This window comes from Salvelinus alpinus, chromosome 6, assembly GCF_045679555.1.
Source record: "Salvelinus alpinus chromosome 6, SLU_Salpinus.1, whole genome shotgun sequence".
Lineage (NCBI taxonomy): Eukaryota > Metazoa > Chordata > Actinopteri > Salmoniformes > Salmonidae > Salvelinus > Salvelinus alpinus.
The window spans coordinates 18,981,942-19,000,299 of NC_092091.1; the positions used below are offsets into that span (position 1 = coordinate 18,981,942).

Here is an 18,358-nt window from a genome sequence, read left to right on the forward strand (position 1 = left end):
TAGTCCGCAATCATCTCCTTTGTCTTGCTCACGTTGAGGGAGAGGTTGTTGTCCTGGCACCACACTGCCAGGTCTCTGACCTTTTCCCAATAGGCTGTCTCATTGTTGTTGGTGATCAGGCCTACCACTGTTGTGTCGTCTGCATACTTAATGATGGTATTGGAGTCGTGCTTGGCCACAAAGTCGTGGGTGAACAGGGAGTAGAGTGGACTAAGCACGCACCCCTGAGGGTCCCCAGTGTTGAGGATCAGTGTGGCAAATGTGTTGTTGCCTACCCTTACCACCTGTGGGTGGCCCCTCAGGAAGTCTATGTTCCAGTTGCAGAGGGAGGTGTTTAGTCCCCAGGGTCCTTAGCTTAGTGATGAGCTTTGTGGGCACTATGGTGTTGAAATGCTGAGCTGTAGTCAATGAACATTATTCACAAATGGGAGTTCCTTTTGTCCAGGTGGGAAAGGGCAGTGTGGAGTGCTATTGCGTCATCTGTGGATCTGTTGGAGCGGTATAAAAATTGGAGTGGGTCTAGGTTTTCCGGCATGTTGATGTGAGTCATGACCAGCCTTTCAAAGCACTTCATGGCTACGACTTGAGTGCTACGGGGCAGTAGTCATTTAGGCAGTTTACCTTTGCTTTCGTGTGCACAGGGACTATGATGGTCTGCTTAAACATGTTGGTATTACAAACTCGGTCAGGGAGAGGTTGAAAATGTTAGTGAATCGAGATGTGAAGAATAACAGACATTAGTATTGTTTTGTGCAAAACACAAGCATCTTGGCTCTTCTCATATACCCCAACAGTGAATAATAACTACAACTCCCATAATTCATGTTAGTGAAAGACAAATATTATCATGACCGTCAGGCAGCTGTGTTTGGGTTGGAGCCCACAACCCGTCGCCACCTCTGTAAACTTTCTGGGGTTCACTGTGAAATCTGCTAAACCATAAAACCACTAACACTGAGTCTTAGTCTGCATCCCTTAGCCGGGAGTCAGGAGCGACTGGGTTCCATCTGTGCTAGACTTAGAAATCAGACAGCAGCTCTTCCTCAGTGTACTCCTCTATAATCTACTGTGTATTTAGGTGAGAACTCCTGTGCTCTATTTTCTCTCCCCGATCCCGTCACACTTTTCCCAGCCCCAATGCCTGCTGATAACTCCAGACAAAATATGGTTCAGCTGAAATGTCAGATACCCCAGTTTTTTGTGCAGCCTGCCTTGTAATATGGGGGGTCCCACTCATTGTGGAGTCTTATATCTCCCTTTATAACTTTAAGCATCAGCTGTCAGAGCAGCTTACCGATCACTGTACCTGTACACAACCAATCTGTTAATAGCACACCCAACTACCTCATCCCCATATTATTACTTACCCTCTTGCTCTTTTGCACCACAGTATCTCTACTTGCACATCATCTGCACATCTATCACTCCAGTATTAATCGCCTCTAGGGCCTATTTCATGCCTACCTCCCTACATTTGCACACATTGTACATAGATATTTCTATTTTTCTTTTGTGTTATTGACTGTATGTTTGTTTATGTGTAACTCTGTGTTGTTGTTTCTGTCGCACTGCTTTGCTTTATCTTGGCCAGGTCGCAGTTGTAAATGAGAACTTGTTCTCAACTGGCCTACCTGGTTAAATAAAGGTGAAATAAAAAAATGAAGAAGTGTGCTTAGGGTTAGCTAAGTAAAAGATTCATATGCTTTTCTTTCATCTGCTTCTGTTGTTCAGAGTTCCTGCCGCTTGCTCCCATATGATCATGTAAATTGCATGCTAATGGCACGGTCTGGGGTATCCACATGGGTTATGAAGTGTCAATCATCTTCCCCTTGGGCCTTGGCTGAGCCCCAGTGCAAAGAGGTGTTTGGGGATGAATGAATTAAAGTGCACGGGAGCGAACAAAATATTACATTTTCTCATCTTTTTGTTGGGCCTGGTGAATCTGAGGGGTGGTACCCCCTTGAGAGAGAACTTAACCTTATCCCATATAAATATATACACACTACCGTTCAAAAGTTTGGGGTCACTTAGAAATAACCTTGTTTTTGAAAGAAAGCAAATGTTTTGTCCATTTAAAATAACATCAAATTGATCAGAAATACAGTGTAGACATTGTTAATGTTGTAAATTACTATTGTAGCTGGAAACGGCAGATATTTTATGGGATATCTACATAAGCGTACAGAGACCCATTATCGGAAACCATCACTCCTATGTTCCAATGGCACATTGTTAGCTAATCCAAGTTTATAATTTTAAAGGCTAATTGATCACTAGAAAACACTTTGGCAATTATGTTAGCACAGCTGAAAACTGTTGTGCTGATTTTAAAGAAGCAATAAAACGGTCCCTCAGACTAGTTGAGTGTCTGGAGCATCAGCATTTGTGGGTTCGATTACAGGCTCAAAATGGCCAGAAACAAAGGACTTTCTTCTTAAACGTCAGTCTATTCTTGTTCTGAGAAATGAAGGCTATTCCATGTGAGAAATTGCCAAGAAACTGAAGCTCTCGTACAACGCTGTGTACTACTCCCTTCATAGAACAGTGCAAACTGGCACTAACCAGAATAGAAAGAGGAGTGGGAGGCCCCGGTGCACAACTGAGCAAGTGGACATGTACATTAGAGTGTCTAGTTTGAGAAATAGACCCCTCACAAGTCCTCAACTGGCAGCTTTATTAAATTGTATCCACAAAACACCAGTCTCAACGTCAACAGTGAAGAGGTGATTCTGGGATGCTGGCCTTCTAGGCAACTAAGGGGAAAAAATATGGAAAAAGCCATATCTCAGACTGGCCAATAAAAAGAAAAGATTAAGAGCATCCCAGCATCCCGGAGTCTCCTCTTCACTGTTGACGTATATGGAATCATGTAGTAACCAAAAAAAGTGTTCAACAAATCAAAATATATTTCAAATTCTTCAAAGTAGCCACTCTTTTCCTTGACAGCTTTGCACACTCTTGGCATTCACTCAACCAGATTCATGAGGTAGTCACCTGGAATGCATTTCAATTAACAGGTGTGACTTGTTAAAAGTTAATTTGTGGAATTTCTTTCCTTCTTAATGCATTTGAGCCAATCAGTTGTGTTGTGACAAGGTAGGGGTGGTATACAGAAGATAACCGGATTTGGTAAAAGACCAAGTTCATATTATGGCAAGGACACCTCAAATAAGCAAAGAGAAATGACAGTCCATCATTACTTTAAGGTCAGTCAATCCGGAAAATCTCAAGAACTTTGAAAGTTTCTTCAAGTGCAGTCGCAAAAACCATCAAGCGCTATGATGAAACTGGCTCTCATGAGGACCGCCACAGGAAAGGAAGACCCAGAGTTACCTCTGCTGCAGAGGATAAGTTTGTTAGAGTTACCAACCTCAGAAATGTCAGCCCAAATAGCTCAAGTAACAGACATCTCAACATCAACTGTTCAGAGGAGACTGAGTGAATCAGGGCTTCATTGTCGAATTGCTTCAAAGAAACCACTACTAAAGTACACCAATAAGAAAAAGAGACTTGCATGGGCCAAGAAACACGAGCAAGGGACATTAGATTGGTGGAAATCTGTCCTTTGGTCTGATGAGTCCAAATTTGACAACCGCCATGTCTTTGTGACGCAGAGTAGGTGAGCAGATGATCTCTGCATGTGTGGTTCCCACCGTGATGCATGGAGGAGGTGGTGTGATGGGGTATTGCTGGTGACACTGTCAGTGATTTATTTAGAATTCAAGGCACGCTTAACCAGCATGGCTACCACAGCATTCTGCAGCGATACACCATCCCATCCGGTGTGCGCTTAGTGGGACAATCTTTTTTTCCCCGACAGGACAATGACCAAACACACATCCATGCTGTGTAAAGGCCATTTGACCAAGAAGGAGAGTGATGGAGTGCTGCATCAAATGACCTGGCCTCCACAATCTCCCGACCTCAACCCAATTGAGATGGTTTGGGATGAGTTGGACCGCAAAGTGAAGGAAAAGCAGCCAATAAGTGCTCAGCATATGTGGGAAGTCCTTCAAGACTGTTAGAAAAGCATTCCAGGTGAAGCTGGTTGAGAGAATGCGAAGAGTGTGCAAAGCTGTCCTCAAGGCAACGAGTGGCTACTTGAAGAAACTAAATGTCACGTTCGTTGAAATGAATGGGCCAAGGCGCAGCGTGCGTAGAGTTCCACTTCTTTTAATAATATCGAAACTCAAACAAAACAATCAAGCACAAATGAAACTAATGGCGTGCACACAGGCAACTAACGAAAAAACAAATCCCACAAATCCCTGCCTAAGTATGATCCCCAATCAGAGACAACGATAGACAGCTGCCTCTGATTGGGAACCATACCCGGCCAACAAAGAAATATAAAAACTAGAATACCCACCCAAATCACACCCTGACCTAACCAAATAGAGAAATAAAAAGGCTCTAAGGTCAGGGCGTGACACTAAAATATAAATATATTTTGATTTGTTTAACACTTTTCTGGTTACTACATGATTCTGTGTTTTTTCATAGTTTTGATGTATTCACTATTATTCTACAATGTAGAAAATAGTAAAAATAAAGAAAACCCCTTTAATGAGTAGGTGTTCTAAAACTTTTGACCGGTATATGTGTAAAACATATATATATATTTTTGTATCAATTAGCTTGACATCATGTGTTTAATACATTTTCAGTGACTTGTAACTTTGAGAGGTTGTCACACTAATTTCCTCGTGAAAATAACTTATTTGATCCAACACTCAAAATGTGTTAATTTGGAGAATACAGGCCTAGTAGACTTCTTTCAAGTTTCACATACTATAAAAAGCTCTTTAAAAATATAAATAACCTTCTTATTTAAAAATGCTGCCACTTTATATTCTAAAGGGATATTACATGTAGAAAAAAAAAAAAAAAAAATCCCCTAAACAAACGCAGTAGGCTTTTAGGCCATACACTTCCACTGACACATTTTAAGTTTGTTCAGGTTAATCAGGAGGGGAAAAAAACCTTGAAACATCCAAAGTCCTCTTTATGATATTCAGAATATAAGTAGGCATCCTCAAAGACGAGTGTGAATAATTACTTTGTCACACAGAATCATAGTAATCATCCCAATTTAAATGATGTGATCTATTGAAAATACGGATGAAATTGCAGCGATGGTCTGCAAATAATAAGTAACATGCATCCTTGGGGCTATCGAGACGTTTCATGTAATCTTTCTTAACCAAACACAGCTGTCTTGCTGAATTTATTGTCCAATTTGAAGGGAGACGCAATTCTGTTGGAAAAACACTGTTTGTTTAATTGAAGACAATGTAGATTTTGATCATTATAGCCAACATACTTTAGCTGATTATATTGTCCTCCGAGGCAATATTATATGTATTATTCAATTCCCAGCATCATTTTTTTAAAATCATGATTAAAGGAAGGTATTTCATATCACACAGAGGCATAACATGCTTGGAATGTGTAAAATCTGCTAAAATATTGCTGTTCTTTCCCTCAAGGTCTAGCTGAATGATGATTACCTCAACCCAAGCATATACAGATGATACCCACAGCTCAGGTCTTCATCAAAGGGCCTACTTTTAGATTTTGCTCATGCAACACTGTAGATGCCAAGTCCTTGGGGTTCTAAAATAATAATTTTTAAAAGTTCTTACCCATCCTACTCACATCCTTCCCCTCCTCAACCTCAATATGGTACACCAGCCCTCCAGTATCCCATCACCTCCTGTGAGTATCCAAGCTGTCGAGGCTGACTGGGCTCTGTCTCTTGCCCGGGCACGGTTGGAACAGATCCGGCTTCCGGGCCACAAACACTCCTCCACTCAAGCCGCTGCAAACAAGGCCTGCCCTTCGCAACTGTCATGTAAATACTAAGCGCTTTGGAGAGCCACAGTGGTGGATCTCTTGTACACAATTTATCCTCTCTGTAAGAGCACAGTCTTCCTACAACATGATCTAATGCCTAGTGAGCATTTAACGGGCAGGGGGTGGGGGTGCTGTGTTTCAGTGACTATGGAGTTAGTGAACTATCATCCAGATCTGGCAAAAACTGTATGGAGCTGAACTGGGCTCTTGTTTAAAGACCTCCACTGAGCGGCACAATCTAAGTATGCATAAACAAAACAGTTTTGCTCCATGAGAACAATGGGTATTTTGCCCTAGAATGTGGTTTCTGAAATTCTGGAGGAAGTTGTCTGTTAGAGAGGAATCGTACAAATAGCCACCTACACTTATACTGAGTGTACAACACATTAAGAACACCAGCTCTTTCCATGTCATTTACATTTGAGTCATTTAGCAGATGCTCTTATCCAGAGCAACTTACAGTTAGTGCATTCATCCTATTACAGCTAGGTAGGACAACCACATATCACTTTTCCTGAACAAAGTAGCTATCAGCAAAGTCAGAGCTAGAAAGGAGAAGGGGGGGAAATCGAGGGAGGAGAGGGATTATTTAAAATACTCTGAAGAGGTAGGGTTTCGGGTGCTTTCGGAAGATGGGCAGGGACTCTACTACCCTAGCTTCAGGTAACATCACAAAGAAGAGCTTGGACTGGGCTGAGGGAGATGCCCTCCCATAGGGGTGGGAGGGCCAAGAGACCAGAGGAGGCAGAACAGAGTGCTCGGGTTGGGGTGTAGGGTTTGAGCATAGCCTAGAGACTGAAGTACTAACACTAATTGCTAATTACCTAGCAGAGGTGAAGAGCTCACCTCCCTGTACTAATTGCTGATTGCCTATGAGAGGAGAAACCACTCCCCCTGCAATACAGCCACTGATTACCAAAACAAGTCACAAATTATTCTGCCCCTTTATCCTGATTTATGTGTCAACGATCATCTGCAAGTTATGAGCAGTCAACAGTTCACCCACCAAGTAGGCTACTGGGAAAACAGGCCACACTTAAAGTAGATGGTCCTAGCTAGCAAAAAGACAGTACTAGCCAACTGATAGACAAAAATGATGCTGATCACTTCTGGAGATATCAGTAGTCCTCTAGCTATAGAATGAAAACAGACTGACCAGGTGAATCCAGGTGAAAGCTATGATCCCTTGTTGATGTCACTTGTTAAATCCTCTTCAATCAGTGTAGATGAAGGGGAGGAGACTAGCTAAAGAATGATTTTTAAGGCTTGAGACAATTGAGACATGGATTGTGTATGTGTGCCATTCAGAGGGTGAATGGGCAAGACAAAGGCTGTAGTAAATGCATTTGAACAATGTATGGTAGTAGGTTCCAGGCACATCAGTTTTTGAGTGTGTCAAGAACTGCAACGCTGCTGGGTTTTTCATGCTCAACAGTTTCCCTTGTGTATTAAAAAGTATGGCTCACCACTCAAAGGATATCTAGCCAACTTGACACAACTGTGGGAGGCATTGGAGTCAACATGGGCCAGCATCCCTGTGGAACACGTTTGACACCTTGAGACTGTTTTGAGGGCAAAAGGGTGCAACTCAATATTAGGAAGGTGATCTTAATGTTTTGAACACTGTGTATATTCCTTGAATATTTTACGGAGCTAGGATAGTCTCTGTAATGGGACAGTTTCTACATGCATCCAATCCGGACCTTAAATCTCCCTGCTACCGTATGAGTCCAGGGTGATATAGTGCCTTCGGAAAGTATTCAGACCCCTTGACCTTTTCTAAATTTTGTTACATTATAGCCTTATTACATTTATATAAGTATTCAGACCCTTTACTCAGTACTTTTTTGACGCACCTTTGGCAGTGATTACAGCCTCGAGTCTTCTTGGCAAACCTTTATTTGGTGAGTTTGTCCCATTCCTCGCTGCAGATCCTCTCAAGCTCTGTCAGTTTGGATGGGTAGCGTTGCTGCACAGCTATTTTCAGGTCTCTCCAGGGATGTTCGATCGGGTTCAAGTCCGGGCTCTGGGTGGGCCACTCAAGGACATTCAGAGACTTGTCCCGAAGCCACTTCTGCTTTGTCTTGGCTGTGTGCTTAGGGTGGTTGTCCTGTTGGAAGTTGAACCTTTGCCCCAGTTTTCATCAAGGATCTCTCTGTACTTTGCTCCGTTCAGATTTCTGTTGATCCTGACTAGTCTCCCAGTACCTTGCCGCTGAAAAACATCACCACAGCATGATGCTGCCACCAGCATGCTTCACTGTAGAGATGGTGCCAGGTTTCATCCAGATGTGATGTTTGCCATTCAGGCCAAAGAGTTCAATCTTGGTTTCATCAGACCAGAGAATCTTGTTTCTAATGGTCTGAGAGTCTTTAGGTTCCTTTTGGCAAACTCCAAGCGGTCTGTCATGTGCCTTTTACTGAGGAGTGGCTTCCATCTGGCCACTACCATGATGGCCTGATTGGTGGAGTCCTGCAGAGATGGTTGTCCTTCTGGAATGTTCTCCCATCTCCACAGAGGAACTCTAGAGCTCTGTCAGAGTGACCACCGGGTTCTTGGTCACCTCCCTGACAGAGGCCCTTCTCCCACGATTGCTCAGTTTGGCTAGGCAGCCAGCTCTGAAAAGTCTTGGCGGTTCCAAACTTCTTCCATTTTAAGAATGATGGAGGCCACTGTGTTCTTGGGGACCTTCAATGCTGCAGAAATGTTTTGGTTCCATATCCTTACACAATCCTGTGTCGAGGCAATCCTGTCTTGGAGCTCTACAATTCCTTCGACCTCATGGCTTGGATTTTGCTCTGACATGCACTGTCAACTGTGGGACATTAAATAGACAGGTGTGTGCATTTCCAAATCATGTCCCAATCAATTGAATTTACCACGGGTGGACTCCAATCAAGTTGTAGAAACTTCTCAAGGATGATCAATGGAAACAGATAAATGGAAAGAGGCATCTGATCTCAATTTCGAGTGTCATAGCAAAGGGTCTGATTTCTTATGTAAATAAGGTACTTCTAAAAACCTGTTTTCACTTTATCTTTGTGGTATTGTGTGTAGATCCCTGAGAAAAAAATAATATTGAATCATTTTTAGAATAAAGCTGTAACTTAACAAAATGTGGAAAAAGTCATCGGGTCTGAATACATTCCGAAGACACTGTGTCTGGGGTGAGATACATTCAAGACACAAACCCGATGCGTGTGCACCCTCCTGATATATTTGTAGAATATTCTAACTCCGGAAAGGGTATGCGTCAACATGCTGACTGACATATCTAAGACATTATACTTAGGCATGAACGAATCCACATATTTTCTGAAATTGATCATATTTGTAGTCATTACCAAATAATTTATGTATCTGTATTTTTTTTAAAATAAAAATCATAATTTCAATAGATATCCTTACATGATATGTAATATTGATCCTAGTATGTCTAAACGAAAACGGGCTAAATCCATCTCAAGATCAATGTCCAGTGGCCAAATTATTTGACCTGACATACCTGAGCATACAGCACTATATTCAGTAGTAGGCTAGAAGGCATGGAAAGGCAAACATCACATTTAATCCAAGTTGCTATTTCGAAAGCACATCTGTTATTTCTGTATAAAAAATGCAGCACAGCAAATCCAGAGCTCCAATTACAACACATGTTTTCTGTAAAGATGCAAAAGTAGGCCAAACTTTTAAAAATAAAAATAAATATTATACAAGAAAATAAAAGTTGCAGACCCTCAATACCCTTTGCCAGCCCTGTTTGTTATGGATGATGGATGTGATGGGAGCAGATTTGGTCGTCAGCTGTGGTCCCTCGCAGTCCAGACCCAACGTGGTAGTTTGGGTCTGTGATCCACTCCAAACTGTCAATGCATAAAATATTTGTCAACATTTTTCGATATTGCAAGAAAATATTGTCATTTCATATAACCATACCACAAGGTACCTGCTTCATTCATGACGTGAAAACTAACTGGATCAAGTTAGCTAGCCAAGTTGCTAGTTAGCTAGTTAAGTTAGTTAGCTAGCTATCTTATAATAACTAGTAATACAATATACTCCTAAAACTTTTAAAACATTAGCTGTCACCTTGAGGCTTGATAGGTGCAAAAAATGTAATCCCTGAAGGGTTGGCAATTTTGTTATTTGTTAGCTAACGTTAGCTAGGCTACCAGTTAGCTTTTACCCCCATATCAAGCCTAGTTATTAGCTAGAAAGCCCTACTTGGAGCTGGCCGAATTAGCTACCGTTCTTGATTCTAGTTACTAAGATAAATAAAACATCTCAAATGAGCTACTCACTTTAGCATTGACTTCTTTGAGGTATTTTCTGAACAGCTTCTCACTTCTTTGTTTCTCCAGTTGTCCGTTCGACCACACACTGTTTACCAACTCTTTGTAGCACCCAAATTCAAAAATGCCAGTTGGAATTCTTGTTGCTAGGCTACCAGTTACAATCCTTTTAGGTTGTGTGTGCCTTAATGCAGAGGGAATACAAAAATTATAACTAAGCTGTGTTCGAATACCCATACTGTATACTACATACTAAATAAGTATATACTATTAGTTCATTTTAGTATACTGTAAACAAACGGTATCCTTTCAGTTGAGCGTACTAGCGCTTCGCCTGTCTACTGAAAGTTGTTATGCTAAGTTGTTATTCTATTAACCTCTTGCTAGCTTGTTTGCATAACATTTTACTAGCTAGACATTCTACGATTTTGGGTGTGTTCATAAATTCAATCTCAAGTGCCAGAGTGCGCTCAGTGTGCTCTGGGCATTCGTAAATCCAAAGCATTGTCAGATTGTCCATTCCTAAATTCAGAGCGTTTCGCGCTCTGAGCGTATCAGAGCGCACACTGGACGCTCTGGCCGAGGCTAGCTTGCTAGCTACTTCCAGATACAAATGAGGCAACACCTCACTCTGACCATTTTACTCGCCCTAGCAGAACTGGTTAGGTTGTTTTCATGTTATTACGCTTTTTTTGGCCAATGTTTACTTACATTTGTATCCGATCTCTTCGGACTTCGACTGCATATTTTCTGCCATTTTCTTCAAATCTGAAAACGTTGTGAAGCCATGCCCATTTTCTAAAGAATTGCATTATGGTCCTAAAAGCATGGAAATAGTGTCCATTGCTTGTATACTTCTTATTTTGGCATTATTCCGGGAACATCCGGGAACTTTTGGTATACTAACTATATCCATAGTATAACCAATAAGCATACTACATACTCAATTTCCATCACATGGTTAGTGCGGTTAGTATTCAAACACAGCTCTAGTGTCTTAAAGAATGATATGGATTTAATATTTGTCAAATTATTGAGCATGTCCGCAAAACTAAAATTACCATCAAAAGTTGTCCTTATTTAGCATATCAAAAGCATATCAAGATCCTCATATGGACCTCAGTCAAAAGCATATGCATTGTATGTGCTGAGAAAATACAGTGCATTCGGAAAGTATTACACAATACCCCATATTGACAACGCCAAAACAGGTTTTTGCCAAAAGGCACCTAAAGGACTGTCAGACCATGAAAAACAGGACTACCCTAAGTACACAGCCAAGACAAAGCCGGAGTGGCTTTAGGACAGGTGTCAAATTGACCACAAGAAGCCCGAACAGATAATTCTATTTGATAATAATATTGGTAAATTTCAAATCACTTGAAACTGATATCCTGCGGTTTTTACAGTCTTATGTCCAACAATAACATTTTTTTTAATGTTCTCAGAAAACTAGAGGGGCCAAATTAAATCATTTGGCTCGCGGGCCGCCAGTTTGGGAAAGACTATCAGTAACATTTAAACTAAATATCTACTACTAGCCCTAACCTTAAACCTTATCTTAACCCTAGCCCTAACCCCTAACTTTAATCTGCAACTTTAGCAAGTATTTGTTTATCAACAGAGTTTGTTGATGGTATCACAATCTGTAGATTATCTACAGATGGACTATCCAGATGTTTCTTCAGGGTAACAAAGTGTTGTATGATCGTGGGCCTGTGCTTCCAGAGAAGACACTCACTCGCTGACACGCTGCCGACTGAGCTAATCGGCCATCTGCACCCCGGGGCTGAGAAATGTGGACGTCAGAGTTTATGGGAACATAAGCTAAACAGCCAGCCAGGCCTAGTTACTTTAAGAGGAGCGACGGGCGTGAGGCGAGTGATACTCCAGACGAGACTCCCAACATTTTCATGTCAAATCCAGAGACATACAAATCGCAGAGTGATATGCCAAATTTCTGCAGGATTCACTGGAGCACGAATGGTAGACTTTCCTTCCTCTTCTTTCCCTAGCACTAGCAGTCACTGACTGGGTGCTGCTTGGCAGCAGTGGGTGATAGGAAACATCTGCAGTAACTGAGTGAGTGTTCACTCGCCAGATAAAGAGAAAGGGAGGGATTGTTTTCAGAGGCATTTTGGTATTGGCAGTAGAAGAGTTGTTTACTGTAGAACAGATCTCAACCAGTCATGTATGTTTAGATTTGAACATACTATTGGTACTTTTTCCTCAGTGTGACACAATGGATGAATTGTCTAAAACGCTCTTTTTTTGTCTTTCAGCACTTCTTTACTGTGGCCACCCTGGAGAGGCCTGAATAAACAGGAGAGCAGAAGACGAAGGGATATGATTGTGCACTTCCTGCTTGGCAACTACAGGAAGTAATTGAGCTCTACAGGAAGTAAGGACAAACCCCTAAAGATATTGCTGTTATTTTTCCATTGTTTTCATACGACTACGATACAACTGCAAAGGCCAAGCTGTCAGCACATTGAGTAGTAAACAGGTACTGAATATTGAATTGATAGCCATGAGGGATTTATAGCTATCTAGCTGTTGGTACACTGAGTATCTTACAGACTGGCACTGCCTGAATCCAGTGAATTCCCAAGCCAGTGTGATTCAGCAGGCCCTGTAGACCCATTCAACACAGCTGCCACCGATATCAGTGCTTGGAGTCAGAAAAGTATATTTTTATTTGGATGTGTGGCGCTAACAGACTAGCTATATAAATAATGAAATGGAGCCAGTAATTGGCAGTTCTAGGTAATCAGGACCAGGCTGTCTGCTAGCTTAGTCGTTGCCTTAGTCTGATGGCGCTGCAGAGAGGACAGTAATCACTATTATGTACGGGGGTTGTTGACGCAACAATAATCCCATCCTTAGCCGGGATATCAGGGTTTATGTTTATCGGCCCCATTTCGAGAGGCCTTCACATATATTTTAAAGGCTTTATATCTGGCCGTTTACGCCGGATACATGTGTCAATGCCCGCCCCGCTGCATCGGCGGTAGGCCGACTAGAATTCAAGGTAGACCCTAGAATTTTCTACTTGGCGACTCTGAAAAGCTTGTCCATATTTTATCAGTCAAACAGTTTGACTTTTCCCCTGCTAGCGGTGACACCTCACCATAAACAGCATTAGCAACCACCTCAGTGGGTTTTCTAATACCCCTGCAATCCTGTCATTTCATTCATGGATTCCTCCAGGGTTATTTTGGGACCATAGTGTATCTGCCTGCCTGTCTCTGCTCCTCTGTGTGAGAGATTGGATTCCCTCTTTTCTTCTCAACACCGCCCAATTGTCAGATCCACATAGATAGATGTGATGTCCAGACCTGATGTATAGGGGACTGCTTTCCAATGAGTTTATTCACTTTCTTTACCTCTGAGTGCCCTATAGTACATCGTTGCTACCCTCTTTTTATACCCCAGTTCTTTCAGATACAGTGAATGTTATGCAATACAGTCTGTTCCTACAGTCCTAAATGGTTTTGTAAACGTGGACCGTTGAAGGTAAGATGGGTGGAGGGAGAACAAAAACTACAGTCTGTGTTTCGATGTGCAGTGTGCGTAAATTGCATTGGCTTTGAATTAAACATGTGGCACCTCTGCACTCAAGCGTGATGGACATCCAACCATATTGCAGGCAGAGAAAAGGACTTTCTAAGTAGGCTATTTATGGGAAGATATTGTATTCATTTGATTATAATAAAAAATCCATTAGGCCCTGAGTGAATGGCACGGGGGAACAGGCGACAGCTCAAGGTAATAATAGTCTGTGTCTGCTGCTCTCAACGAGGCTAGAGGGCCAGAGCTCTGCTGATATTACTTTCCTTTGTACAGCAGCAGATACAGTGATATGGACAGGCGGGTAATAAAGAAATACAGTGGGGTCCGAATTTATTGACACCCTTGTAAAGATGAGCAATAATGATTGCATAAAATAAATAATTCAAATATTGACCTATATTGAATGCTCCATAAAATTGGGAAATTATGTTATTTTATACTAGTACAATTGCTCAGATAAACAAGAAATAGTTTTTTCTCAAAAAAGATAGGGATCAAAATGATTGATGTTGAATAAGATTCTTATAAATAAAGTAGTCCAAAGTTTTGTATTTGGTCACATATTCCTAGCACGCAACATCAATCAAAATAACCTGAAACACAAAATTTTACTGCAAATGCATCCAACAAATTTCTAGAGTCACAAGGTTAAAGGTTAAAGTAGTCATTGCGTGCAAGGATATTTTTTAAGAATATTTAGGGATGTCAGTAATTTTGACCCTATCATTTTGAGAAAAAATAATATTACTTGTTAAACAAAATCGGTTGCTCTGAGCAATTATATTAGTATAAAGTAATAGTAATAATTATATTAGTATAAGTAATTTTTCAGCATACAATATAGCTCAGTATTTGAACTATTGATTTTATACAGCCATTATTGCTCATTTTTTAAGGGTGTCAATAATTTCGAACCCCACTATATATTTACATTTTACATTTAAGTCATTTAGCAGACGCTCTTATCCAGAGCGACTTACAAATTGGAAAGTTCATACACATTCATCCATATTCTTCCTGGTCCCCCCGTGGGGAATGAACCCACAACCCTGGCGTTGCAAGCGCCATGCTCTACCAACTGAGCCACACGGGACCACGTATATAAATCCACTATATAAATGCATTTTTATTAAGCCATGGAGACAGAATTATGTTTGAGGTTGTAAAGAGAGCTGGAACATGGCGTAAAATAATATTACGGGCCAGTAGATAGGGCAGAGCTAAGCGCTTCTCGCCGCTCTGCAACGGTAACCATGTCTCCGTGGCGGTGGTTAATGGGGCTGTGTTGTATTGCGTCTGATCTCCACTCCTGTTGCTCACAGATTGAGTCATGTACATCACCAGAACTCTATCTCCTGGGGAACTAATGCTGATGGACCATCGTCTTCATCGTCTTCATTGTGCTCAGCAGGAGAGGAGAAGGGCAAACCAAGCTTCCTCAGGAATGTCCTGTGGGGGTACTCCCACCCCTTCAACTTCCACCCTCACAATCATACTTAAAAAGAAGGGCTTTCTTTGTGTACACGAGTTTAGTTTTTTATGCTGTCCTGGGCAGTCAAGGCCCTGGTTGCAAGAGATTGCAAGAGATTAATATGATGCGTGTCCTCTCTGGTTCCTCTCCTCTCTGGTTCCTCTCCTCTCTGGTTCCTCTCCTCTCTGGTTCCTCTCCTCTCTGGTTCCTCTCCTCTCTGGTTCCTCTCCTCTCATGTCCTCTCTGGTTCCTCTCGTGTCCTCTCTGGTTCCTCTCTGGTTCCTCTCGTGTCCTCTCTGGTTCCTCTCCTCTCTCGTGTCCTCTCTGGTTCCTCTCCTCTCTGGTTCCTCTCTGGTTCCTCTCCTCTCTGGTTCCTCTCTGGTTCCTCTCCTCTCTGGTTCCTCTCTGGTCCTCTCCTCTCTGGTTCCTCTCCTCTCTGGTTCCTCTCCTCTCTGGTTCCTCTCCTCTCGTGTCCTCTCTGGTTCCTCTGGTTCCTCTCCTCTCTGGTTCCTCTCTGGTTCCTCTCTGGTTCCTCTCTGGTTCCTCTCCTCTTCTCTTTGTCTCACTTGTGTGCCTTCTCTCCCTCCTTTTGCAACCTCACATACTGCACTTTTGCATTTGCACTGTTCTTCAAATCAAATTGTATTTGTCACATGCGCTAAATATAACAGGTGTAGACCTTACTTTGAAATGCTTACTTACAAGCCCTTAACCAACAATGCAGTTTTAAGAAAACAGAGTTAAGAAAATATTTACTAAATTAACTAAGGTAGAATAAAAAATAATAAAATAAAATAACAATAATGAGGCTATATACAGGGGGTACCGGTACCGAGTCAATGTGCGGGGGTACAGGTTAGTCAAGTTAATTTGTACATGTAGGTAGGGGTAAAGTGACTATGCTGCTACTCCCTGTTTATTATCTATGCAATGTAAAAATAAGAGGGGGGGGGGGGTGTCAATGCAAATAGTCTGGGTAGCCATTTGATTAGATGTTCAGGAGTCTTATGGCTTGGGGGTAGAAGCTGTTTAGAAGCCTCTTGGACCTAGACTTGGCGCTCCGGTACCGCTTGCCGTGCAGTAGCAGAGAAAACAGTCTATGACTTGGGTGACTGGAGTCTTTGACAATTTTTGGTCCTTCTTCTGGATGGTAGGAAGCTTGTCCCCAGTGATGTACTGGGCCATACGCACTACCCTCTGTAGCACCTTAGTCGGGTGCCGAGCAGTTGCCATGCCAGGCGGGGACGCAACCGGTCAGGAGGCCACCTGGACTATTTACATTGACACCCCCCCCCATTTGTTTTTACACAGCTGCTACTCCCTGTTTATTATTTATGCATAGTCACTTTACCCCTACCTACATGTACAAATTACATGTACAAATTACCTTGACTAACCTGTACCCCCGCACATTGACTCGGTACCGGTACCCAGTCGATCAATAAGATAATATTATTTTTAGCAAAAATGTTTCTTTGATTTAGAATCTGTAGGAACTATGAGAATAGAAAGGTTCAGCACTTTTGTGAAACAGCACAGTTGAAAAATATATGGCAAAAATGGATGGTGTTGGCGGATAGATGGGATGGGTTGAGTGGAGCTGAAGGGTGGGATTGAAAATTAAAAGATAACTAATGTAAAATATGTTGTGTATGTTAAATGTATATGGGATCGGAACTTTTGTGAATAAATGGCAAAGTAGAAATCAAGCTGGATGGGCTTCGGAGATGGATGGTATGGGTTGATGAAGGAAAATAATGAAGGAAAATATATTTTTAAAAGATATGCGTGTATGTACAGTGGGGCAGAAAAGTGTTTAGTCAGCCACCAATTGTGCAAGTTCTCCCACTTAAAAAGATGAGAGAGGCCTGTAAGTTTCATCATAGGTACACTTCAACTATGAACACCATAATTTGCAAATAAATTCATAAAAAATCCTACAATGTGATTTTCTGGATTTTTTTTCTTCTCATTTTGTCTGTCATAGTTGAAGTGTACCTATGATGAAAATTACAGGCCTCTCATCTTTTTAAGTGGGAGAACTTGCACAATTGGTGGCTGACTAAATACTTTTTTTGCCCCACTGTATGTACAGTACCAGTAAAACGTTTGGACGCACCTACTCATCCCAGGGTTTTTCGTTATTTTTACTATTTTCTACATTGTTGAATAATAGTGAAGGCACATATAGAACCATTTACTAATCAAAAGAGTGTTAAACAAATCAAAATATATTTGAGATTCTTCAAAGTAGCCACCCTTTGCCTTGATGACAGCTTTAAACACGCTTGGTATTCTCTCAACCAGCTTCATGAGGTAGTCACCTGGAATACATTTCAATTAACAGGTGTGCCTTGTTAAAAGTTCATTTGTGGAATTTCTTTCCTTCTTAATGCATTTGAGCCAATCAGTTGTGTTGTGACAAGGTAGGGGTGGTATACAGAAGATAGCCCTATTTGGTAAAAGACCAAGTCCATATTATGGCAAGAACAGCTCAAATAAGCAAAGAGAAACAACAGTCCATCATTACTTTAAGACATGAAGGTCAGTCAATCCGGAAAATTTCAAGAACTTTTAAAGTTTCTTCAAGTGCAGCCGTAAAAACCATCAAGCACTATGATGAAACTGGCTCTCATGAGGACCGCCACAGGAAAGGAAGACCCAGAGTTACCTCTGCTGCAGAGGATAAGTAAATGTTTTTATTTTAAATGTAACCTTTATTTAACTAGGCAAGTCAGTTAAGAACCCATTCTTATTTACAATGACCTTCTACACCGGCCAAACCCAGATGACGCTGGGCCAATTGTGCGCCACCCTATGGGACTCCCAATCACGGCCGGTTGTGATACAGCCTGTGATACAGCCTGGATTCGAACCAGGGTGTCTGTAGTGACACCTCTAGCACTGAGATGCAGTGCCTTAGACCGCTGCGGCACTCGGTAGCCCTCATTAGAGTTACCAGTCTCAGAAATTGCAGGCCAAATAAATGTGTCACGGACAGATCTCAACATCAACTGTTCAGAGGAGACTGCATGAATCAGGCCTTCATGGTCGAATTGTTGCAAAGAAACCACTACTATTGGACACCAATAAGAAGAAGAGACTTGCTTGGGCCAAGAAACACAAGTAATGGACTTTAGACTGGTGGAATTATGTCCTTTGGTCT

General features: G+C 41.7%; 1 protein-coding gene across 1 annotated transcript in view; it reads left to right on the forward strand.

Annotated features, from left to right (window-relative positions):
* The window catches only part of LOC139578293 (plexin-B2-like), a 204,162-nt gene that overhangs the window by 66,031 nt on the left and 119,773 nt on the right, over positions 1-18,358 (forward strand). Inside the window, exon 2 of the mRNA XM_071405698.1 lies at positions 12,431-12,549. The gene's annotated coding sequence lies outside the window, so the exon portion shown is untranslated. The remainder of the gene's footprint in view (positions 1-12,430; positions 12,550-18,358) is intronic.